Source organism: Carassius auratus, chromosome 14, assembly GCF_003368295.1.
Source record: "Carassius auratus strain Wakin chromosome 14, ASM336829v1, whole genome shotgun sequence".
Taxonomy (NCBI): Eukaryota; Metazoa; Chordata; class Actinopteri; order Cypriniformes; family Cyprinidae; genus Carassius; species Carassius auratus.
The window spans coordinates 3,249,973-3,277,457 of record NC_039256.1 but is presented as its reverse complement, the minus strand read 5'-3'; the positions used below and the strand labels follow the sequence as shown (position 1 = coordinate 3,277,457).

General features: G+C 40.3%; 1 protein-coding gene and 1 long non-coding RNA gene across 2 annotated transcripts in view; both read left to right on the top strand.

The window, feature by feature from the left end:
* Positions 1-27,485, top strand: part of LOC113113440 (X-linked interleukin-1 receptor accessory protein-like 2) — a 188,188-nt gene that overhangs the window by 129,822 nt on the left and 30,881 nt on the right. The gene's annotated exons all lie outside the window — the stretch shown is intronic.
* LOC113113441 (uncharacterized) lies at positions 22,319-22,677 on the top strand. Its single transcript, XR_003293581.1, has 2 exons — positions 22,319-22,485; positions 22,586-22,677. It is a non-coding gene; the product is annotated as an uncharacterized LOC113113441 (long non-coding RNA).

Sequence of the window (27,485 nt, the reverse complement as noted above, 5' to 3'; positions counted from 1 at the left end):
TTATTTAGTAGGATCCAGCAAAGTGCTTCTGATAGTGTATCAAAAATCTTTGGGATGCTTTTACACCCAAAGGTGAGTCTGACTGAAAAATAATTTTTTTCTTGCTACCTGACCCCGAAAAGGTGCCACTGAGAGGGATGTAGGGGCATGATTTTGAAGGCGTCAGTGATCTCTGCTTTGCTCAGTTTAATTGCGTTGTCAACTGTAGAATAAGCCAGGGAAAAAGTTTCAGAGGGAATTAAACTGTTTATGCTAGGAACCCCTACTGTGGGGAGCAGATAAATCAATAAATAAGCGTTTTTTTCCAAAGTATTTCCTAACTGCGACTCCTGAAGGGTTAATGCGAAACAGTTTGAAAGGTGGTTGATCAAAAGGTCCGATCATGTACCCCTTCTCTAATTCTTTATCCATCAGATCATATACAGCCTGGGGATCTTTGTTAGCTGACTGGAGATTTTTACAGGTAAATGAGAGGTTGACATATTGGAAAGACCAGCTAGAAACTTATGCTTGAGTCCTAAAATGAGGTAAGACAAGAAACAGCGATTTGGATGCCTTCCCAGAGCTTTGGATAGCTCTTTAGTGTTCACTGGAGTGTTTATTTCTGTTTTAAAAATGTTGTGCATCGTGGACAAGAAAACCTTGACTGTTTCAGCAATAGCTGTAAGCATGAAATAATTTACAATTATAACGAGTACAAACATTATAGTTGAAATGGAAACAAACAGGGTTTTGTCTTCCAGGCTTCACCTGTCCTGTCATCGAAGTTCTAGTTTCATAGGTGGATGCGGTCTTGGAGCAGAGAGAAGCTGAGTGGGAAAACTAACTACAGAGAGAGCATGACAATGCTCTGTGACCTGTGAAGTGTCTGCTAATGAGAGCTAGATCGACCACGGACCAGTCCAGTTTCTGATTGAATCGGTGTATGTATTTAGCGGCTTTGGAAGAAAATGATTTGTGGTATTCATAGAATAGTGTGCCTCCGTAAGACATAGCGAGATCCGAGATGATGGCTAAATAGGTCTCTAATTCCTTCCTCCTGTCTGGATACTCTTCACAAATAATGTCTCTGAACACTCCGAAAGCAACATTAAATTCTGCCATGGTTAAACGTTTGGTAAGTCTTGGATCGTTATCTTTAAGAATGACAGATATGTCTCCACAATCCATGATCCTTCTCTCATTATTTTTTGCACATAGCATTATTTTAACTAAGTTAATGTTGTTACCTGACAGGATTTGAGCACGCAGATGAGTATAAACGTCAGTTGCTGGGGGGAAGAAGGGCAGTCCAGTGGAAGTGGCAGGTAACGCTGACCCGAGATATCTACTAGGGAGCACATATTCTTGAATTGAGAGCAGCGCTGAGAGAATCTTGTCTTCTCCTTGTACTGGAGCTAAAGAGGCACTTGCTGTTTTTGCTTTCTTTGGAGTTGGGTCCGCTTGGAGTAGAGATATTTTTTTATTTTCTCCGTGGCTTTACGTCCGGTAGATCGGGGAAAAGAAGATACTGCATTGGTAGATAGGGGCTGCAGGTCTTGATTGACTTCTTGTAAAAGAGTCGTGAGCTGATCACGATCCAGATTCGGAGAGTATGGACAAAATCTTTTCTATGGGCCATTCGGTGATGGAAAAAGGATTCCTGGCTGCTATCCTAGAGCTGCGTCTTACTAGCAGGGTTGGATCGATGTCTTCGTGCCATGATCCGGGATTTCGTCCGGAGACTCTTTTGAAAGGATTTGTACTATAATGTCCGAAGTATCCATGACCAGGAAGCAGCAAGTAAGAAGTGAAAAGAATGACATAAACTTAACTCTCATGCTGTTTTAGCTGTATCGCAATGCTTGCGAGCCGTTGAGCATACTTACCGAGCAGTAGTGCCACGTATATATATGTCCCATGTCTAATAGGAGAGAGGTAGTGATTGGAGCGATTTGACAGCTGACCGCATCAGTGGGTCACAGCCTTGCCTCCGTGGCAACGCAGCTGTTTGATTGGTGAGCGCACTGTGCTTATTCTATTCATTCGTTTCATATCGTAGCCTAAGCTTTAAATCATTGCCTTTTAAATATATACAAATAATACATAGTTTGTATAATATTGCGCTGATCCCTTGACTCATCTGTTATCTAGCAAACACCAGACTGTGCCATCCTCAGCTGAGTTTACAGGCAGAACTATTCCTTGTCCGTTATTAGTTTTTTAAGCCATTATCCGTGCCATTCCCAATAAGGTATTCAGCTTCAGGCACAACCCTAATTATTACATTACATATTTAAATTTGACACGCAACATAGATGAGGTCACAGAAAGTAATAGCTCCACGCAATATTTTAATCCTAAAATTCACGTTGTACTTGCAAACTCTTTGTATGCATTATGGTTAATGCAGGCTTGAGTAGTCGATTGTTTCCGACAGCGCTCGACTAGTCTATGACTCTATGCAAGCTCTATACAGTATGACAAAAAATTTGCAAAATAAAGTACATACAAATAATTTGACCCTAACAATCTATTTTTTAATTTGGCAAACGCGAAGACAGAATGCGTCTCCGAGATTAAAAGGAGCTATAAAAATAGATAGCCTAATTCTGATACATATGATGATGATTTTTTATTTTATTTATTATTATTATTATTATGATTATTGGTTCAATAAAACATTTTGTAGAATGAGAATGTCTCTTCCCTAAATTATAAGCATACCTGTCGAGAGAGAGCCATCATTCCTCATGTCATGTATGTATTGAGGATATGTTACAGACTCTGGATTCACACTCGAGCTCCGGTGAGCGGCTGACAGGCTCGCTGCGAGTCCAGAAGGTGACAGATTTCCTGATGAAGCCCGCTGTGACTCTTTTATCAGCTCTGATGGTCTCCAGATAAAAGCCAAAGATTTATTCTCACTCAGTAATGAGCTGGATAATTAATTTTTGCCGACATCCATCACATTCTCAACAAGGCCATTGTCTTGAAAATTGCTCTTCAACTGGGTTGGTGTTAGACAGAAGAATGTGAAGCGACGAGGAGCGTAATGAAGCGTGGGATTATTCAGACACACTTTATTAGAAAAGCTAATAGTTTCTCTCTTTTAATTTGTCGTGTAATAAATGGAACAGAAAGCATACGCAGAGGTGATTGACTTACTGAAAGTGTAAATACATCAGAGCCAGATGTTATTTAAAATGTGTAAAAAAAAAAAAAAGGAATGAAAGCATTCTGATGTATTTTTTATCAAAAGATTTTTAATCAAAGGATTTTTATTGTGTTATGTGTTTCATGTGGTTACGTCTGAAATTAATTGATCTTATTCAAGTCAAAAATATTGTTTTTACATCAGTGAATTAGCCAGACTACACCGACAAAACGAGATCAGGTAGAAACATAGGATACCATTTTAAACAACGCATAACACATTTTAATCCATATATATATATATAATTTCTTGGTGTTTTTTTCTTGTGATTTTGGGGTGAAGTATGACCTGGCCAGAGTCAGTCTCAGACCTCTGTAATCACACATGAACTCTTCAGCACGCGGGGAATAAAGTGAATTGTGAAGGCTGTGATTGTCTTTCATTGATGGTGTGTGTTGTGTCTAATGTGACTCTACTGCAGACTTAATTAGACCGTCTCTAGGGAACAACTGTGTGTGCAAATAACGGCTTTGAGAGGTTCTGATTAACATCTCAGCTCATGACTCTCATTAACACACACACTCACACACACACACACACACACTCACACACACACACACTCACACACACACGCAAACTCTTATCCAGATGGAGACACACACTTCCAGCAGTGAAGTTAGTTCCCCGCTAGCATGAACACATAATCACAAAGTATGTTGGTTCTGTATAGTAATCATAATTTACTGTATATAAAATTGTATTGCATCTGCTTCATTTGTAAGTGGATAAATGTTTACCAGGTGTCACGTCAACTAAAATACAAAGCTTTTATGTATTTTGGCCATTTATTCACAAACAGTGCCATTTTGAGGGCCTGAAAACACAAACTGTTGAAAAAGGGTATCAAAGTGCAGGTTTTTGAAAACTATAGGATTATCATCTCAAAAACACGAGTTTGTGAACACAGTGACATCATGTTCATGTGGATTATGTGTTCAGTCTATAAGAAAGTGTCATTGTAATAGATAAAGCAGTGTGTTTAGTGGTTTTCCGGGACCCCTGTGGAGGGGGATCTCTTTAACATTGCTGTCACCTGTATGTCACACTCTTCAAACACACAAAGGAAAAATGGGTCTGTTTTTAGTACATTTTTTGTCATGCAACTTACCTTCAGTGTTGTACTTTGGTCCTCATGTCATTAGTTCTCTTTTCTTTTTCTCCCCAGTCATGTTCCATCTCTGCTCGTCTCTAAGAAACAAAACCAGCTCTAGCCTAAGAGGTTTTTCTTTTTTATTTGTTTAAACCTCCATGTTTTCTAATCTCCTCTTCTTAGAGGTTGTGGTTGTCCTAACATCCAGCAGTTATATATATTCATTTTATTCTATTGTTATTAATATTTATTATTAATTTTAATTAGTAATTTTATTTTAAAACTAATTTTATTATTAGTTTTAATTAGAACTTTTTAATCAAAAAGGTTTCTGAGCTGGGACTTCAGGTCTCCCGAAGCTCCCGAAACCACAGGTTAATAACAATACTTTTTTTTTTTTTTGTACAAGGCATATTTTTCCAGGGATAACTACAAAGAAAAACTTAAAACCATAGACATGGTTTTCAATTTTCTCAAATATTTGTACAAACTTCCGGGTAAAGTCCAACTCTCTTCCGGTTTATCTGAATACAGATACATATACGAATCATTTTGAGATTGTTACAGATACAGATACAGACTCGGCTGCACACCCCTACACAGTAAGAGTGCCACTGTCAAATGTAAGAACAGAAGGTTCTCAGAAGTACCTGAAGTAGTACCTGTAGAGCTGAAAAGAAGAGTTTTGAGTGAGGATGTGACGAGTGGTGCGGGGCTGAGACACGTGGGAATGGAGCGAGGCCGGTGGAGTGATTGGAAATGAGCGACACCTGCTCGACCCACCAGCCTCGAGTCCCACGGAGGAGATGGAAGGATATAAAACAGGAGCGATGACAGTGACGGACGAGAGAGGACCAGGTCTGGATTTTAGTTTGTGTTTTGGTTTTGTTTGTGCGCGGCAGTTGGCCGTGAGGGGCTGCCATGCTGTTTTGTGTTTATTTTATTATTAAACTTGATTTGATTGTCCGCCGGTTCCCTCCTCCTTCTTCCCGTGATCATGAAGTTGTAGCATTACAGAGGAAAAGAAAGGTCCAGTTCTGGCTTCACTGGCAAAGGGATACAATAAAGGTCAGGTTGCTTTCACAGACTCTGTTCATTAGAAGAAGCTCAAGCTGCAGACAAAGCACTCTCCACTGACCGGGATGACCACCAACTCATTCAAATGTCACTCAACAACCACAGGACGACATCAAGTGACCTGCAGAAAGAACGGGTGAAGTGTTCGGCGAGGACACTTGGAAACAGACTCCTACAGAATAAAGCCCTTGATCAATGAGAAGCACAGAAGAGCCAGGCTGAGGTTAGCAGAAGAGACGAAGGACTGGAGTGAACTCGTCCTCTCTGATGAGTCCAGTGTTCAGCTCAGACCTGGAGAGGCCTACAAGCCACAGTTTTTCACACACACTGGGACATCTGCTGAGGATCGGTGATGATCTGGGGCTTCAGCAGGGCTGGAATCAAGCACACATGAATCAAGACACATACAGAACAAAGCTGTCTGCCTTCTGCTCTGACAGTGTTCTCCAGCTCTGTGGATCAGTTTCTCCAGCAGGACAGTGATATGTGACACACAGCAGGTCAATCAAGGTGTGGATGGAGGAGCTCCAGATCATGACCAGCCCGATCTCCAAACCTGAACCCCACTGGACACCTCAGACACCTGATCTAGAGGAAGACGGAGAGTCGCAAGCCACCAATGGAGTGGCATAAAGTCACTCAACGTTAATGTGAAGACCAGTGGAGAGCATGAAAGACACATGAAAGTGTTAGTGTGACATTTAACAGCTATTTTGAGTTGTAATAATATTATACAAATATACTTAATTAATTATTTATACTGTTTATCTGATCAAATATGTGCAAATATTAGACTTTCAAAATCCTTAAAAACTCTTATCAACCCAAACATTTTGTGTAAGTAATGTTTAAATGATTGCATTTAAAATGCCTTTATATCTGTGTAATAATATATCAGATTTCAGAGTGTATTCTTGTATGAAAAGTGTAATCCTTTGAGACAAGTTGAAAAAAAAAAGTTTCATTCTATAAACTATTCTATATTTTAGGTTGTATTCTATATTAACATACAGCTGGTCAAAATAACAGAAAAAAAGATGCAGTGTTTTCAGACCTCAAATAATGCCAAGAAAACCAAGTTCACATCCATTTTTAAACAACTCAAAACTAATGTTCTGACTTCAGAAATGTCACAGTGTCTGGGTTGTGTTCCCTGGGTGTCCACTAGATGTCCTCTTCTCCCACGGTGTCTGTCACTTCATTAATCACATTCCTCACGTCCCTGCTTAATCATTGCACCTAGCTGTCACTGGTTATCAATCATTGCACTCAGTCTTTTCCCCATTAGCGTTTGTCTCTCCCTGTGTATTTAAACCCGGTCTGTCTTAGTATGTGTCACAGAGTCCTTGTTGAATGTTTAATTCATGTCCGTCAGTTCCTCCCCTTGCCTTGTGTTCGTGTCTTGTTTATGTTTGGATGGATGTTTTGGTTTCGACCCCTGCCTGGACTGTTACTCTTTGGATTGCCCCTTTAATAAAGACTTACCTGCAATTGGTTCTCTCTCCGTGGTTTCCTGTATCACCGAACGTGACAGAAGGACTCCGTCACAGTAAGAACCAGCGGTATGTCTGCCTATGTCTCATCCCCAGCCACAGAGCGGGAGAGAGACGGTTTTGAGGGAACTCGCCTGGTGGTTTTCTGGGGGACCAGGGGAGGTGGCCGAGGAGGGAGTGGTCAAGAGGTGACTCAGCATCGCTCTCGACCATGGCCTCCCTTCGACCCGGGGCTCATGTGGAATGGGTCAGAGCCACCGTCTCACCATGGCGGACGGAGAGGAGAGAACAAGCAAACGCCCGCCAAGGTGGCGCCACTGCCCATGATGGCCGCTAGATCAGCGCCAAGAGGCAGAATGGACACCAGCACAGCGCCACAGCACAAGGTGGTCACCAGTCCAGTGCCACGGTGCAAGATGGTCGCCAGCTCAGCGCCAACGCCCAAGATGGCCGTGGACTCATTCTTGGATTATTTCTCCACGCTGTCAAAGATCCTAGAGATTCAATTCAATTCAATTTAATTCAAGTTTATTTGTATAGCGCTTTTTACAAAACAAATCGTTACAAATCAACTTTACAGAAAATTATGTTTCTACAATATTTAGTAGTAGCTAGTAGTTTGTGCACATTTGACAGGATTTTAAAAATAAAAATAATAATAGTAATACAAGACGTAGTCAGCTAGACGATGAACTATCAATATTATTAATTAAGTTATTATATGATTCAGTCACACATTTAGCAATAATTGTAAGTTCTGTTTGTTGATTCAGGGTCAGCATCATCTGAGGTCCTCTGAGGGTCAGCATCTTCTCTTCTCAGGTGTTCTGGATCCAGACTGGAGCTTGTGTAAATCCTAGTTACCACGGGATGTCAATCCTGTGGCGAAACATAGAAACAAAATACAGACATCATTAGCATAGCTGCTGATCCAACAAAGTAAAATTAATTTAACCCAAGCTAATGAATAAAAATGCACCTTTGATCAGATGCAACTACACTCACAATTAAAAAGATACATTATTCGAATGCTTGGCGAAAGAGATGTGTTTTTAATCTAGATTTAAACAGAGAGAGTGTGTCTGAACCCCGAACATTATCAGGAAGGCTATTCCAGAGTTTGGGAGCCAAATGTGAGAAAGCTCTACCTCCTTTAGTGGACTTTGCTATCCTAGGAACGACCAAAAGTCCAGCATTTTGTGACCTTGGGGTGCGTGATGGGTTGTAACGTGGTAGAAGGCTAGTTAGGTCACAGGAGCTAAACCATTTAGGTTTTTTTTAGGTTTTACTTACCTTATAGGTAAGTAATGATAATTTGTAACTGATACGGAACTTAATAGGTAGCCAGTGCAGAGACTGGCGACCATCCTAAGATTCCTAAGACTGTTCACGTCACAGCTGCTGAGCCAGCGCCACAACCCAAGATGGCCGCCAGCCCAGCGCCACAGCACCAGGTGGTCGCCAGCCCAGCACCACAACACAAGATTCCCGCTAACCCAGCGCCAATGCCCAAGATGGCCACCGATCCAGAGCCACGGTCCAAGATGGCTGCCCGTCCAGAGTCATGGCCCAAGATGGCCATCAATCCAGCGCCACAGCACAAGATGGTCGCCAGCCCAGCACCACAGCACAGGATGACCTTGCACGGGATTACAGTCACAGCTGACCCTCCGGAGACGAGTCAGGTTCCTGTTGACCCTCCAGAATCGAGTCAGTTTCCAGTGGACTCTCCAGAGTCAAGTCAGGTTCCGGTTGACCTCCCAGAGCCGAGTCAGGTTCCAGTGAACTCTCTAGAGTCGAGTCACGTTCCAGTTGATTCCCCAGAATCAATGCAGATTCCTGTTGACCTTCCAGAGTCGAGTCAGGTGCCCATTGACTTTCCAGAGTTGAGTCAGGCTCCGATTGACCCTACAGAGTCCAGTCAGGGTTAGTCACCGATGACACCCCAGAGTCAGGGCTAGTCACCTATGACCCTCCAGAGTCAGGGCTAGTCACCGATGACCCTCCAGAGTCAGGGCTAGTCACCGATGACCCTCCAGAGTCAGGTCAGGTTCCAGTTGACCCTTCAGAGTCAAGTCTAGTCACCGTTAACCCTCCAGAGTCAGGGCTAGTCACAGCTGACCTTCCAGAGTCAGGGCTAGTCACAGCTGATCTTCCAGAGTCAGGGCTAGTCACAACTGAGCTTCTGGATTCAGGGCTAGTTACCGATGACCTTCCAGAGTTAGGGCTAGTTACCGACGACCTTCCAGAGTCAGGGCTAGTTACCATTGACCCTCCAGAGTCGGGAATAGTCACCCTTGCCCTTCCAAGTCAAGTCAAGTCGCTGGTGATATTCAAAGACAGAGTCAAGTCACCGGTGATCTTCAAGAACAAGGGCAAGTCATCATTGATCTTCATGAACAAATGCAAGTCACCAATGACCTTAAGGAGCAGAGTCAGGACACCAATGATCTTCAGGAGCAGAGTCAAGTCAGCATTGATCTTCTGGAGTCCAGTCTAAACACCATGGGACTACTGGAGGCTTTCCTCATCTCAGCTGGATCACCAGAGTCTTTCCTTGCCTCTGCGGAACTCCCAGAGCGCCCGACTGATCCTGTCACGGCCACGGAGGCTACTCTTAACTTGTTCAGATTCTTTGTTTCAGACTTGCCCCAACCAGACTTGCCCTCCCGTTGCTCTGGCCGCATGGATGTGGTGGTCTTCTGCTCCGCCCTGGGGGCCTCCGGTCTCTACCACACGGACATGGTTGTCTTTTGCTCCGCCCTGGGGGACTTCCGCCCTGACCACACGGTTGTGGTGGTCTTCTGCTCCGCCCTGGGGGACTCTGGTCTCCACCACACGGACGTGGTGGTCTTCTGCTCCGCCCTGGGGGGCTTCCGCCCTGACCACACGGTTGTGGTTGTCTTCTGCTCCGCCCTGGGGGGTGTCCGTCCCAGCCACACGGTGGTGGTGGTCTTCTGCTCCGCCCTGGGGGGCCTCATTCCTGACCATACAGCTCTGGTGGTCTTCTGCTCTGCCCTGGGGGGCTTCATTCCTGACCATACGGCTGTGGTGGTCTTCGGCTCCGCCCTGGGGGGCTTCATGTTGTTGCCTTTTGTTTTTGTGTTCACTCCTGTCCCTGTTCCTCTCTGTTAACCTGGCCCTCCGTCCCTCCCCCTGAACCTCCTCCGGTCCACCTCCCTTCTGGTCTCCCTGTTTTGTGTTTGCACTTCTGTTGTCTGTTCCCCATGTTTTTGTTTTTTGTTTTTATTTGGCCCTCCGTCCCTCCCCCTGAGACTCCATCCTGGTCTCTGTGTTGTGTCTTGTCGTGGAGCGTCAGGGAGCCTCTCCGTAGAGGGGGGGGGGGGCTATTGTCACAGCGTCTGGGTTGTGTTCCCTGGGTGTCCACTAGATGTCCTCTTTTCCCACGGTGTCTGTCACTTCATTAATCACATTCCTCACGTCCCTGCTTAATCATTGCACCTAGCTGTCACTGGTTATCAATCATTGCACTCAGTCATTTCCCCATTAGCGTTTGTCTCTCCCTGTATATTTAACCCGGTCTGTCTTAGTATGTGTCACGGAGTCCTTGTTGAATGTTTAATTCATGTCCGTCAGTTCTTGCCCTTGCCTTGTGTTCGTGTCTTGTTTATGTTTGGTCTTTGGATTGCCCCTTTAATAAAGACTTACCTGCAATTGGTTCTCTCTCCGTGGTTTCCTGTATCACCGAACGTGACAAGAAAGAGTTCAGAAATCAATATTTGGTGGAATCAGTCCCAGCTTTCATGTCTTTCATGCTCTCCACTGGTCTTCACATTAACGTTGAGTGACTTTATGCCACTCCTGGAGCAAAACTCAAGCAGCTGGGGTTTGTTTGATGGCTTGTGACCCCTCCGTCTTCCTCTCGATCACATGCCAGAGGTGTTCAGTGGGGTTCAGGTCTGTTTCCAAGCGTCCTCGCAGGGCACTTCACCTCAGCTGCCGTTCTTTCTGCAGGTCACCTGATGTCATCCTGCAGTTGTTGAGTGATATTCGAATGAGTTGGTGGTCGTCCCAGTCAGTAGAGAGTGGTTTTCAGCTTCTTATATATATATATATATATATATATATATATATATATATATATATATATATATATATATATATATATATATATATATATTTATTTATATATATATATATATATTTATTTATATATATATATATATATATATTTATTTATATATATATATATATATATATATATATATATATATATATATATATATATATATATATATATATACACACATATACAGTACAGACCAAAAGTTTGGACACACCTTCTTATTCAAAGAGTTTTCTTAAATTCATGACTATGAAAATTGTAGAGTCACACCATTTTATAAGGAGCCTGCTAATATTTAGACACAGTCAATAATTAGAGTCATCTGCCTCTCTATGAACTGCAGGGTGCTGATAACTGATTCCACCAAATATTGATTTCTGAACTCTTTCTGAAGTCAGAAAATAGGTTTTGTGTTGTTTAAAAATGGATGTGAAATTGTTTTCTTGGCATTATTTGAGGTCTGAAAACGTATTATTATTATATATTTTTTTTGTTATATTGAACAGTTCTCCTTTTCTGCAAATACATGCTCTACATGACTATATGTTTATTTGGAATTTGGAAGAAATACTATCAGTAGTTTATAGAAAACAAAAATGTTCATTTTACTCAAACACATACCTATAAATACTAAGACCAGAGCAACCCATAATTTTGCAGAGGGCTCTAAATAATAAAAAACATACAGCAAGATTTGAAAACTCATATTTTTGAGCATTAGCGTGACATATACAGCTTTATATTTATGGGTTTTCTAGCGCAGGTTTGCTCATGTGATAAAGTGTTGCATTTGTGAGGTGAAGAGCTTCAGTATGAATCCTGTGACACTACGGTTCAACAAAACGGTACCCGCCTATAAACAGCAGGGTTGCATCATCCAATGTGTTTGATTTTCACTTCTGCATGGGATAACACTATCATCTAGGGTTAGGGTTGGGTTTGGACATTGCACTTTGAAACTGCTGTGAAATGTTCAGTAAGTGCTGCAGAAATGTTAACCACAATTCTCAGTGAACCTGGCTTGCTTTTAGACTGAAAATAACCCTATTCAACAACTATTCATTACTGCAGCACTGGCTATTTTACACAGTTTGTACAGCCACAAGACATCCCTGATCATCAAAACACATCTTCTAATTTTTTCAAATTGATTTATTTCATGAAGTATTCTCACAAAAAAACATGCATCGGCCCCATTAGTGTAAATAGCACAAAGCAGAATGTGTGTATTTGGCTGATTGTAATCTGACTGAGTGGGATGGGAAACAGATGGAGATGCTCTGGAACTGCCAAAAAGGGTTTTTAAGTGGATAGTTCCAGCTCTCAGATCTGACGGATGCCAGAAAACTTCCAATAATCATGGTAAAATCAGAGTAAGGCATGACCCCGAGCAGCTTACTGCTTTATGATAGTGCAGTTCTGATGTGAAAGGTGAAAAGTAAGTGCAGTCACAGATAAATGGGATCTGGAGGTGTCTCCTGGCTCCTATGAAGCGCACTAATTGAGTTTTCAGTGTTAGAGAGTTTGACTTTAACTCACGGTTCATTTCTTTGGAGGCATTGATCTGTCCAGCCTCCATTGTGTTGGTTGTTGATTTGTGAATTGTATGCCAGCTGGAAAAATCAGTTTCAGTTTAGTGACTCGACCTCCCAAAACTAAAGCATCTGAACATCTAATGAAGCTGTGTGCTGTAAATCTATGAAAGATGAGGACGGATCATTAGGCCTGCAGCTTCTGAGCATATTCTATTCTATTCTATTCTATTGTATTCTATTCAAATAAATTATTCAATGATGTCCTGTGACCCTTGATTTCTGAATGGCATCTATTTTTCTGCGTCCTGCGATCGTAAGCACAAGCATGTGACAGCGCTTCATTGTCATTGCTCTATGACCAGACGAGCAGATGTTCTTTTGAGAGGAACTGATGTGTGTGCAATTAAGAACATGTAAAATAACAGTGTGAAATCAATCTAAACTTGCTGGTTAGGACAATTACAAGATGTGTTCATTGTTAATTGGTTGAGCCAACTGAAAAAAAAAATTATAATGTGGAATCAACTGAGAAATGTTGGGACAAAATGTTGATCCATTTATAATTTATAATTGTACATTTCTCACAAATTAAATATACATACTATGTATGTGACATATAGATCAGATTTCCTCAACAGCGTGTGAATATTTGCTTCAATGTTTAGCCAGTATTATTACTGTTCTCTGATCTCCAGGTAATGTTCCATAGTTTGGCAAATTGCTGTTAAAAAATTACAATTTCTTTCATTAAAGTGCAATGGCTTTTATAACCCTTACATATTGTGCAGAGCACTGTAATCATCTGTATGTAGAGTTAAGTGACCTCTATTAAAGTGTTTTAATGGATTTTTGAGCTCTTGAGGACTTCAACATCCCAACCGCACTGATTAAAATTGAGGAAATTTACATGAATAAAGTTTTAGAAAAATCTCAAAAAATATCGGAATAATTATCTTTTGTCAAAATATCCTTGTTTGTGCACCATAGAAGAAAGAAAGTTACATTTTAATAATAAAAAAAAGGCAAACAATTTGGAAAAATCATTGAATTAATCCATAAAACACAAAGTGTGTGTTTTCAACTGAGGTAAATGTGTAATATATATATATATATATATATATATATATATATATATATATATATATATATATATATATATATATATATATATATATATTTATTTTTTTTTTTTTTTATTGAACATTGATGGATCAGCAGATTTGGTGTGAAAATAGATCAAAAAGGCGGTTCGTTTTATTTAAATATTGCATAAATGAGTCACACACATCCACTGAATTAATACTTTTAAATAATACATGTTCAAAACAATCCCTTTAGCAGAGTCCATACTATTCCCAGTTTATTTTGACAAAAGTATAGTTTCATTAAAATGTTTATTTCAAAATTACAGAAAAAAAATTATATATTTAAAAAAACGAAAGATTCTGAAAGCATGAAGGATATTCAATAATAATGTAACATATAGCTTTACAGTAATAACATTAAGATATTTATAACAATATGATAACTTTTAGGATGGACACCCAACATAATAAATGTCCCATCTGTGGTCAGTTCTCGTCCTGTGTTGTGTGGTGTACTGTCTCTGTAAAGATTCTATTAAAGTATCTACAAATACAACAATGAATAAGCTAAATTCATTAATTCATCATTCATCATCTGTCATGTAATTCATTTTTGAAGCCTGTGGCACATTGTGTTACATATCATGAGCTGTGTCCCAGATAATGCACTTTACACGTATACACTACTCATGCACAATGTTCTCAACTGTGTAATGTGTGAATTATATAGGCTTATTTTGTCATTCTCAGTCAGTCTGATTAATGCATATGCATCAAGTGTCAAGCATTCCACACTTCATTACTTCAGTTATTTAAGTGCATAATCCAAGTATATGAAGTGCACTTTTGCTCACACTATTAATACTACAAAACGGCACAGAATAGTGCATAAGCGTGTGAATTGGGACGCACTTTTAGTTCCTGATCCCTGAAACTTGATGAGCAGGGCCGCATGAAGAACTCACTGGGCCCCGGGGCTATGAGTTACTGCAGCCAACCCCCCTAAATTTTAGAAAAATAACCCCTGAAATAATGACTTCTGGGGAATATTGTGGAAACTAATTGATACATTTAGATAAATATATTTAATACATTATAGCATATTATAATACAACTTATTAGTAATATATATTTATAGAATAGCAAAGTAGGCCTAATCAATATACAAGACTGAACCACATAGATGTGAAATATAAAGGCTATCATGATCATTTTGCCAACAATGAACCATGGATTTGTTTAGTTTATAATAAATTTTTATTTTCAATTTTTCAATTTTAATTTAATTATACAACATTTTAAGGAAGTGTAGTGCAAATATCTTTATATAATTATACTTTCATTATAATTAACTTTCTTTCCAGTGTGAAACAATAATACATAAAAAAAAAACTATTATTAATTAAATAATAATAATTTCCCTCCTCCGGATACCTTATTAAGAAACCCATCAGATGATTGACACATTATGAGGGAGCGGGAGACAGGAACACAACAAGGGGAACACTGGGGAGATTTCATATCAACTATATTTGAGTTTTAAAAATCCACATGATTACATCGTCTACCATATCAGCCTCTGGAGTCTGAAGGAGAATGAACCTTGACCTCGCTCCTGCTGCGCCGCAGACTCGCGCTCCTCTTGTGAATATCACCTGATGCGTGCTGCTTAAAGGCCATGTTGCAGGTTAACCCCCACTTTCGATTAATGGGTACATAAATCACTCAAGATATGTATATCAATTTTAAAATGTCCCAAAAATGGTCTTAAATACCAATTTTACAGATGGTCTTAAATACCGATTAAATACCGAAGTTTTTGGTGTTAAATGTTTTTTTTATGCAACTCTGTGATGACGTCACGTTGGGGAGAAGTGGAGGAAACGTAGCCTCAGCTTGGCATGATGCCATGTTCCAGGCAACCCGTAACCCGTGTTTTTCCGACCTTAAACCTGTGAAAGTGCACTGGAAGTTTGGCGTAACTTGCCTGGAACGGTACAAAGTCGTTAGTAGTGGTATGAAATAGTGATTACGAGCTCAAAAACCTGCCTGGAACGCAGCATCAGAACTATAGCTATATATATATATAAAATATTAAAAAAAAAAAAAAAATATATATATATATATATATATATATATATATATATTTATTTATTTATTTTTTTTTTTTTTTAGTAGCACAGAGTGAAAAATCAACATTTTCTTTATATCTAGTGGCAGTGATCATGACGTTAGTTCAGATAAGTACCGGTAACCTTTGTCATAGTGTCGTAGAACTGGTAAACTTTGTCTTTGTCATTTAGAAATAAAAGGCATCATGCTAGCTATATGGACGTTTCTAAGCGTTTATCTCTTCCTCCAGTGAAAATGTTGTTGCAAACGTAGCCGCATGTGTGTCGCTGTGTTTGACAGGAGCTTGTGTGGGTGCTGTCCCATGGAAACTGCGCTGAAAAGCTGTAGGGAAGTGAGTGCGTTTGGGTCGCTGTTGGTCGATATCTCTCTATCTATCTATCTATCTGTCTGTCTATCTATCTATCTATCTATCTATCTATCTATCTATCTATCTATCTATCTATCTATCTATCTATCTATATACATATATATATATATATATATATATATATATATATATATATATATAAATATATATATATATATATATATATATATATATATATATATGTATCTATAATCTGAGCTATCTGAAAGCTCTCGTCTGATACTCGTCTCCCTAGTCACTCTCAATGCTCTCTAGGCTTGCTTTGGTAAATTCTCTCCCCAACGTGACGTGATGCAATGCATTGTGGGGGAAAGGAGACTGCTGTAAGATAGTAGCTACTTTTTCGTATTATATTCCGTTTTGTGATACCCAACAACATAAAATACAATGGATAACAGTTTAAATGTTTATTACCAACAAGCAAATTGCACAAATTAGTTAAAAAATTAACCTTGCAACACGGCCTTTAATATCACACACTCCGCTGTGACAAACAGAAGGAACGCGAGGACATATGGTACAATTGGTCTTGAATTAATTGTCCCTCACACATTCCAGCCACGGGTATTTATTTTCCCTTTCAATTCTATATTTCTGTGCTCTTTTCTTTTTCGCCGGCTGCTCGGACCTAGTCATTTTTACATTTCCCGCTATTGTCACTTGTCGTCATCGTTGCTACGATACGTGTCTCACAATTCCTGAAAAGACCAATTAAAAGGGCATTCTCTGATGATGTTCCAAGATGTTAAAAAATCAGAATGTTAGATGTTAAATTAGAAGGCCTATCTACCGCACCGTCTGTTTTTTTTTCTTATCTTAGCCTACAAATGTCTTCGTTCATAGTCTGACAGAAGCTATGTGTGTGTCTGTCACGGATTCTCAGAAATATGGAACAAAGTGTGTTCTGTATCAGTTCAATACGGAACAAGACTTTTATGTGTCGAATACTGGATGATTCCGTATTATACGGAATGATTAGCAACCCAGAGCTCTCTCTTGCATGTCAGTGTGTATTATCTCTTGTATTGTCCCGCGATGTATTTTCACTCGTGAGAGCGGTCTGGCTTGTCACACAGTAACTAAACGGGACGGTCTTTGCAAACGGTCACTATAATATTAATGATAATGATTCCATGATAATGCATGGAATATACGGCAAAGTGCCACTCAATAACAGGGATAATTTGTGGATCACAAGTATTTATTAATTTTAAATTAAATCAATACTTTAAATCAGCTAGGATGCAATAAATGGATCAAAAGTGAAAGTTACACAAGATTTTCATATAAATTGCTTTTGAACTTTTAATTCATGAAGGAATCTGAAAATTCAGCTTTGATCACAGGATGTAAAGTCAATGTTAGTGTGACATTTAACAGCTATTTTGAGTTGTAATAATATTATACAAAAATACTAAATTAATTATTTATACTGTTTATCTGATCAAATATGTGCAAATATTAGACTTCCAAAATCCTTAAAAACTCTTATCAACCCAAACATTTTGTGTAAGTAATGTTTAAATGATTGCATTTAAAATGCCTTTATATCTGTGTAATAATATATCAGATTTCAGAGTGTATTCTTGTATGAAAAGTGTAATCCTTTGAGACAAGTTGAAAAAAAAATGTTTCATTCTATAAACTATTCTATATTTTAGGTTGTATTCTATATTAACATACAGCTGGTCAAAATAACAGAAAAAAAGATGCAGTGTTTTCAGACCTCAAATAATGCCAAGAAAACAAGTTCACATCCATTTTTAAACAACTCAAAACTAATGTTCTGACTTCAGAAAGAGTTCAGAAATCAATATTTGGTGGAATCAGTCCCAGCTTTCATGTGTCTTTCATGCTCTTCACTGGTCTTCACATTAACATTGAGTGATATTCGAATGAGTTGGTGGTCGTCCCAGTCAGTAGAGTGGTTTTCAGCTTCATATATATATATATATATATATATATAAGGAGCCTGCTAATATATAGACACAGTCAATAATTAGAGTCATCTCCGTCTCTATGAACTGCAGGGTGCTGATAACAGCGTTCTAATGGCTGCCCTGCCTTCTCATTTTTCATTTAGTGACAGATAGAAATTAGGAACTAATCTTAAATAATTTCACTTTTAATTTTCTGATAAAAAGTTCCTGAGGATGCAGGAGTCTCTACACATGCATTCATCACTCGTTCACTGCAGTCTGACCTTGAGCAGATCACACTGAGCTCTAGAGCTTCATGTGTTTGTGTGTGAAGCTGTGAAGCATCTGCAGGCCAATCCTGATGCTAAACGCTCTCCCTGAGCCCCTTCTACACTCATTTGTTGCAGTCGTTGAGTGAATAGCGTTTTAACAAGATGTGCCCGAGTAAAGCAGCTAATGTAATGAGGATAAACCCCCTCTGTAGGCGAAGGGGTAACACTATCCATCAGCGTCCGCTGCCATCGGCACCCCTGCAGAGAAAACAACAGCTGATTGATGCGCTCTTTGTCTGCTTCCCCTACAGTTTCCTTCGTCAATGCTAATGATAATCTACCACGAAGAGAACAGAAACCTTAAAACGGACACTTTTATCCAGAACCATTCTTCATCTTTCACCAAATTCATTTCTGATCATTAATGTAACCTTGGTGATGAGAATTCAGTCATTGAGTTTGTTTACATCTGCTGTTCTTTAACCCTGCAACTCTACACAGAAAATAAAGTGATTTCTGGGTAGCGACACTGAGCATTCGTTTTTTAATAACGGCCATAAATTATATGGGGAGCGTGCCATTGAGAATTATTACAAACTTCATTGTCATGACATCTAATTTACATGAGGAGGGGGATATAATTAATCGACAGGAAATGGAAGCCAAATCCCAAAGTGACTCCATAAACTCTCACACTGGGTCTGGATTCAGTCAGATTTACTGAACAGTAAGTGTGTTACTTACATGAAGCCTTGAGTCTGTTGTCACGTAAAGGATGAGTAGTTACTACATTATTTTATGTTGATTTGTTATGGGCTGTTACATTCCAGCATTTAGCATCGTAAGTGCAGCTCAAGGCTAGGCCGAAGAATACCCATGTGCCATGATGAAATCATTCTATCGCACAGCCTTCTGTGGTACATTGCGTGTTGTGTTACATTTTATGTTTAAGTGGATATATCAAGTGTGTTTTTCTCTCTATCAACAGTTCGTACAGTATATTTATAGATTTTTTTTTGCCAGTCTTCAAGTCTAAACATAATTATTTTATAACAATATAAAATTGAGTGAGTGAAGTGACCTATACTACGAATTCATGCTCTGCATTTAACCCATCCAAAGTGCACACACACACCGTGAACACACACTCGTAACAGTGGACTGTCATTTATGCTGCGGTGCCGGGGAGCAGTTGGGGGTTTGGTGCCTTGCTCAAGGGCACATCAGTCATGGTATTGCCAGCCCGAAACCCTCAATCTTAGGGTTAGGAGTCAAACTCTGTAACCATTAGGCCACGACTTCCCCATAAAAATGGCAATAATGTATGTTAATATATACAATTATATAAACAATCTCAAAAACACAGTCTCAATCAGTGATGGGGTGCATGTAAGCTAATGAACTGAAAATAAATACATATAAATAAATAAAATAAGTATTGAAATAATAGTTAAAATGGTTACATAACTGTTATAAATGTTAAGGTTTTAAAGTCTTGTTTAGGATTACGCAATCATTTCAAATAAGTTGAATAATGTCACACAGAACAGAATGAAATGATTTAACATCAAATAAGTTAAATGAGCCAAATGTTTTTAATTGATTAACTGTAAGTTATGATTCCCATTGACCATAAGTGCAATAAAACCAACCGATTAAAATCAATGACTTCAGTAATTTTTGATTCAGTATGGATTCATACACTTCTGTGACTCTCTTTTCTTGTAAAGTCAAATGCTTACAGGTCTAGGATATATCTCCACCTTTGGCCCAGTCTGATTTTGTTTTGACCTTCTCTAAAATGAAGTAGTTTGCTGTTTTCTTCTGAATGATTGGCTCTGAAGTCAAACTGCATTGGCTGTAATCTAAAACGACATGCCTTCCAGTGACCATTAACACAACAGGTAGTACTAAAGGAGCTGTAATTGTACACCTCTGTCACCCTTTTAGTTTGTCAAGGACACCTTGTTTCTGTTTCTGAGCCAGAAAAGAGGTTTCAAACAGCACTGACCTGGGAGCAAAGTTGTTGCCGACCCTGGATCCTGCAGTTGTTTCCCTCTGGGAGGCCCTGAAGAGATTTCCCCCTCTCAGACTTCCTCATCAAGAGTCTTGTCCCAAAATGGCTGCCACACCTCGTCACGTCCAGGAGTGACATTACCAGTCTCAATGACTAGAAGTCCAGCTCCTTCTGAGTTGGTAGCTTGCACTGCATAACCTCCCAAAGTGGCAGCATCCACTCCAGAATGCTCTCTAGAGTCCGCTCCTGAGTCCCATGAATCTCTGCACTATCTATGAGCTGCTTTTTCCGAGTGTTGTGTGAGGTCCCCCCCCCCCCTCCAGAACAGTATTTAAAATCCTTGTTATGGTAAGTGCACAAGTAAAGTCTTTGCGTTCTTTCTAAAATCCTATATGGTGAGGGCTTAGTGCAGTTGCTTCGTGCCCATTCTTGAGTTGGTAACAGCCTGTTCATCTTGGCGCCACTCTAGAGTCCGCCCCTGAATCACATGAATCTCTGCCGGTTCTGTCAAGCTCTCCTAAGTCTCCTGAATCTCAGCTGCTTCCATACAGCTCTCCTGGGTCTCCAGAGTCTCTGCTGGTCCCAGCCAGCTCACCAGTAAATCCGAAGTTGCAGAAAGATCTGCCAAAACCTCCTTCGTCAGCCAGCTCTGCTCCTCCAGAGCTTACTCCAGAACCCATCTTGGCCTGAAGGTGTCTTGTTTCCCAGAAGAAAATGGGAGATGGTGGGCATATGCCTGTGGTCATAGTGGCCAAGTTGGGGAACCTGGACATTGCCACAAAGGCCCATGCTCCTGAAAGGCCGGCACTGCCATGGCCCCTGAACTGCCAGCACTGCCCTGGAGGGCGCCCACCTTCCCAGGCCTCTGGATGGTTGTGGCGAGTGGGGCGGGGCCGAGAGGCGTGGGAACGAGGAGTGAGGCCAGGTGTAGTGATTGGAGATGAGCTACACCTGCGCCCCACCACCAGTATCGAGTCCCACGTAGGAGATGAAAGGATATAAAACTGGAGTGACGACCGTGAAGGACGAGAGAGGACCAGGCCTGGGACATTATTTTATGTTTTGGCTTTTATTTGTGCGCGTCAGTCGCCGTGAGGGGCTGACGCGCTGTTTTGTTTATTTTTGAATATTAAAATTATGTTTTGATTGTGCGCCGGTTCCCGCCTCCTTCTTCCCGATGAGTACAAAGTTTGGATCGTTACAATGGTGTTTAGCGCTAGGACATGCTTTCCGGGAGGGGGGTGGGGGGGATGTTCGGTCAACCTTTTAGGTTGACATGTCAAGGACACCTTGTTTTTGTGTTTTCCTGTCTTCTGTTTTCTAGTTCCTGTGTGCCCTTATTTGGTTATGTCCCTGGTCTCATTTAGCCTTATTGCGTGAAACACTCTGGTTAAACTACAGTTTACTCTGAATTACGAAGCCTGATTTGTTCATGTAGCTGCATGGGCAAATGCCATTTCAGCCTATGTAAGTTGGTTCTAAATGTAATTTCATCAGAATTTTACATTTCAGCGCAAATATCATCTCCTCGCTGGACTCTGAAAAAGAAAAACAAAGAAGCTGTTTCACCATAGAAAATCCCCAGCAGCAGAAGATCCTCATTTTCAAAATTCAGAGGATGAGCAGTTCCTCCTTTACTCTCCCCGGTTTGGGCACTAGCAGCTTTTGACACGGTTGATCACAATATCCTCCTTCAGCGTCTCAATCATTCTATCCGACTCTCTGACACTGCTTTGAGCTGGTTCCAGTCCTACCTGTCTGGAAGAACAGAGTATGTTTCCTTGGGAGGTGTAAAGTCTCAGACGCATACAGTCACTTGTGGTGTCCCGCAAGGGTCGGTTCTCGGCCCGATTCTGTTCACCATTTATACTCTTCCCCTTGGCCACATAATCAACAGGCATGGAATATCATTTCATTGCTATGCCGATGACACTCAGCTATATATAAAAACCAGCCTCACTTCATCTAAAGCCACTCTGTCATCTCTGAGCTCCTGTCTTGAGGAGATTGAGGCATGGATGAAGACAAACTTCCTACAGCTAAATAGCTCCAAAACAGAAGCTATTTTAGTTGGTACACCACACCAGGTCCAGTCATCACCTATAACGCACATCACCTTCTCTTATCAAAACATTCCAATTTCATCGACAGTCACTAACCTGGGAGTAAGATTTGATGCTCAACTCACATTTGACGCCCACATACAACATCTGTGTAAGATCTCCTTCTATCATCTCAGGAACATTGCTAAACTCCGTCCCACACTTGGTCTGTCAGATGCTGAAAAACTTGTCCATGCTTTTGTATCCTCCAGGCTGGACTACAGCAACGCTCTTCTTTTTGGGATTCCTAGCAAAAGTCTACAAAAATTACAATACATTCAGAACAGTGCTGCCAGGATCCTAATGAGGATAAGAAAATATGACCATATCACACCCATCCTTCACTCACTCCACTGGCTCCCTGTCTCATACAGGATTAATTATAAAATCATCTTACTTACCCATCAATGCAACCCACGGAAACGCACCCCCCTACTTAAAGGAACTACTCACAACACAAAACTCTTCACGCAACCTCCGTTCTGGAAACAAAGCCCCCTTACAAGCATTTTTTAAGTGTTCTTTCCGGTTTTTATATTTTGTTTATGTGTAGCACTTTGGGATTGTTTTTAACTATGAAAAGTGCTTTACAAATAAAATATATTATTATTATTATTATTATTACTTGCGTAGAGCGCTTTAGTCTTTTTAGGCAATCATAGCAGTTGTTTGTATGCTTTGAAGGCTGCTCTAAAGTATTGCCAGTTGTGAAGCAGACACTATCCCAGTTTACGCCTCAGTGGACTTCCAGTGTCCTATTGGAGTGAGGGCCCACTCCACCAGAGGAAGGGTTTCCCCCGGGTTTGGTCGAGCAGAGTTTCGTTTGGTGATATCTGCTCGGTGGCCAGCTGGTCTTTGCCGACTACTACTATCACTATATTTTCAACCTGGACATCCCTGCCCTTCAAGCATAGATCTTGTTCGCCTCATACCTCTGATTCCCTTGCAAGTGGAAAAGGTCTAAGTTGTGCGAATCCGGGCCTCAGGTCCTGGGTCTCATCATTAGCTCATGCTTCTTAGGAACCATCATTGTAGGCAATCCGGGGCTGGGCTTGCAGAGTGACTTAGTTCTGCACTTATTTAAAGCACAGCAATATTGGATGTGCCTCCAAAATGCATTTCATGCAATGCAAGTGACAGTTTTTGACAGGAAACGCTCAAGTTACTAGCATAACCTCAGATCCCTGAGAACAAGGGTTGCGTACTGTAGACTGCCGTGCTATAAAGCTGTACACAAAGCAATGACTATCAGTCAAAAGATTCTGATCAAATGTCATTCAGACTGGCCGGCATTTGTTTGTGCAGCAACATGAACATGAAGAAATCAGGCTTCGGTATTCAGAGTAAACATGAGTTTCCCCAAAGGGTTTCACGTAATGCTCATTACAGTAGTGACCAAAACATTTTCTGTCAATCCTGTAATGGTACAAAACTGTGAGTTGTATGTTTACAGCTGCTTTCTGAGCTCTCTTGTTACTTTTGCATGTCATTTCACTGTGAAGCTGAGACTTTTTTTATATCCCAGTTTGGTTGTCCTGAAGAAGCAATTCATTATGATTTCAATGAGGGAAAGAAGGCTGTAACTATCAAATTAAAATTGGATCAAATATAATATGTTCCCTTTCAAGGGAACTTGGAACTGCGCCCTCTAGGGGTTGCTATGTGGAACACCTCATCGTGACCCATGTCTGAAGCATACATTGAAAAACAAATTGGCCAGCAACAGCCAATGATGTCACTACCGGTGCGACTATAGATAAATAGGTGCCGGGAGAACACGTCATTCTCTTCTTCGTCTTCACTGACTGTTCTGTTTTAAGCGTGCATCTGAACATGGTAAGAGCGATCTTTAGGAAGCATTAAGTTCACATGCTAAGCTTTGTGTATGTTCTGAAATACCTATCTAAACAGGGTGTTGCTACTTTGGATCTGTTGAGACAGTGCAAGAGCAAGCGGTAGCACCTGTGTGACAGCCAAGACTTAGTATAAATGTAGTCTAGGCCTTTTGCCGTAAGGGATTATGTCATGAATAGCCGTCTAACTTGCCAGGGGCAACTCCCATGGAAATGGTTGAGTTGGTACTTAGTGTTTGCCATGATTCTGGCCTGCACTCCACTCAGCATGGTGGTGTGGGTATACCGCTCCCTATAGTGACCCCTAGAGGAAGCAGTTTGAAGTTCCCTTGAAAGGAAACATCTCAGGTTAAGAATGTAACCATGGTTCCCTGAGTAGGGAATGAGACACTACGTCCTCTAGCTTCCTACCATGCTTCGGACGGAAGCTTCAGACGAAGAAGTGAACGACGTGTTCTCCTGGCGCCTATTTATCTATATTCACACCGGTAGGAACGTCAGGGGCTTTCGCCGGCCAACTTGGTGTTTTTTCAATGTATTCTTGAGACATGGGTCATGACAAGGCGTTCCCCATGGCGACCCCTAGAGGATGCAGGTCTCTCAGGACTTTGACACAAATGTATGCAAAGTCACAGGTTTCTAGTGAGATCTGGCTGTTGGTTTCTATATCCTGATGTCTCGCTAACTAAATGTCAGCTATCGTTGATTAAATGCTTTGTTTGAGAGATTTCCAATTTCATTTTCTTCCCATTTTAAAATTCCATTTATGATAATATCTTTCCTAATATGTGATTTGAAGTTGTCCATGTTACAGGCATTTGAGAAAATTGGCAAATTAATAGACATGTTGAATGCCAATTAATAACGAAACGATTCTAATTTTCTAGTCAGTTCTGTGAATCAGACTCATTTACACAGCATACAGTGATGTTCCAGAGATAGAGTCTGTGTTGAAAATGCCTGAGCTCTCTGATGACCTCGCTTTGTCATATATGCACCATTTCCCTCCTTAAGCAGTTCAACAGTCTAGAATCTCATGATATTCTGTAGCATTTAGATGCGTATTCACTGGAATACATGGAATTATTGTAACACGGTAGATACAGCTTGTATGTATATTATATTAGAAAATATGTGACACTGTACCACAAAACCAGTCATAAGGGTCAATGTTTTGAAATTAAGATTTATACATCATCTGAAATTTGTATAAATAAGCTTTCCGTTGATGAATGGGTTGTTAGTAGGACAATATTTGATAGAGATCTTTAAAGTTTTTCAAATGAAATTCTTAGCAATGCATTTTACTAATGATAATCAATTTTTTCTATATTTACAGTAGGAAATGTACAAAATATCTTCATGGAACATGATCTTTACTTAACATCCTAATGATTTTTGGCATAAAAGAAAAATCAATAATGTTAACCCATTTAATGTATTGTTGGGAAAAGGGGACGTTAAGTTATGACGACACTGGGGCTTCCGAGTGAGACCACTAATGTGGTCACAACATAACTTTTAGTGACAGACACTACTCTTACTAGGAACAGTTCTTCTTGTGGAAGCTTTGCCTTTGGTTAACTCTTTTAATGTGTATGGTTTATGTGCAAAGGACTCAGAATTGACTCATATTTACTTGTTAATGCATCAGTGGAGTTTGTAATCAGCATGAAAGTGTTGTATTTGATGAACTAAGAGATTCCCTTTTGTTTGGAGTACATCTCTGTTCAAATGGACCCGTGGCTCACTTCGTAGTCTTGAAGGCTCTTTGGGCTTGTCTTTGCTAAAGTGCTGCTGTCCCAGAGGAGTTTGAAGTGCTCTGCGAGCACCAATCCTTCAGTCTCTACACCAATTTGTCCCAAATCTCTGTGGCTGTCCTCCACTCTCTCAATGCTGTGAAGTGCTGCGCTCGCTTCCTTCAGGCTCTATGACCTGATCCTTTGGTCAGTCGTGTACTCTGCGGCCAGACACTTACTGATCCTGTTCATTGGTGTGACTCTGGGAATCATGTGCTTGATTCTTATGAAAGAATTATTGGAGCCGCTGTCATTTCAGTCACAGGATGACAATTAACTTAGTGTGTAAAGAATAATGTCAGTATTAGTCCAGCTTCATTTGAGCAGCTTCCTCCTGATGTGTGCCATATATATATACTGGGGCCAATAAAATACATATCCAATCTAACAGTAGGTTAAACGCAAATATGTGTGGCATAGCCTGTTAGAGATCTATATACTGTGTGTTGTATTTCAAATGAGTGTGTCTGTGAGTCATAAATGGATGTGTGTGTGTGTGCGTGTGCGTGTGCGTGCGCGTGTGTGTGTGTACAACTGCTCAATCAACATATTTCTGAAACAGGGAATATTTCATATTTCATGAAACACTGTGCTGCCAGTTTCGGTTTTTTGGTGAAAACTTCCCCAAAGTCATTTAGTGTGTCCAAAAATACTGCATGATGTTTGTTGAGGTGAGTGTGGAAACTTGTATTTTTCACTTAAATAAAAAGGTAGTGGAATAAAAAGAAGTGTCCCGTGCAGACGTGTGTTAATGATGCTGGGAGAGTGTGCTGGCGAGGCATCAGATGTATCTGCTGGCTCAGGGAGAATTCAGTTGGCAGGCAGAAAGAAAGAAAAGCAGGCATTGTGTTTATTGCAAGTGCGTGTGCCACAGTTCGCGCTCATTAAAACATGCACTGAAGTATCTGCTGTGCCAACTGCTTATTATATTTAGATTTTGTTATTTAAGAAGATATCTTTTAACTGAGTGCATTATTTATATATTCAATATGATATAGTCTGTGGTCATATTTACAAACAAAAATGTCACTGTTTTTTCAGCTCCTATCCTAGCCTGTGTATAATCAATTCCAAATGTCTTAAAATGTTTATTGCTGACAATAGCTTTGATTTGGGAGTTTTTCACTGTGTTTTGAGTGCTAGTCAAATCATTTCATCTGGCTGATGAGGTTGTTAATACAATCTGTCACAACAATCGGTTCATCCTGAGAAGTTTCTTGCACAGATTGCAAAGAATTATTATTCAGGTTTTTATTATTAATAATTGTCCAGTTATGTACTGAACATTGCTGTCACTTCCAGTTTATATGACCAAGAAGTACAGTGATTTTACCATGGTCAAGAGGGTTTTACACTCTCAGCTTTATGCTGTGGCTTATTGCTTTAGCAAACACAAGCTTCAGCTCAGAATAAAACAGCATTAAATCACACATGTTTTAAAACTTCTGACCCAAGCTTTT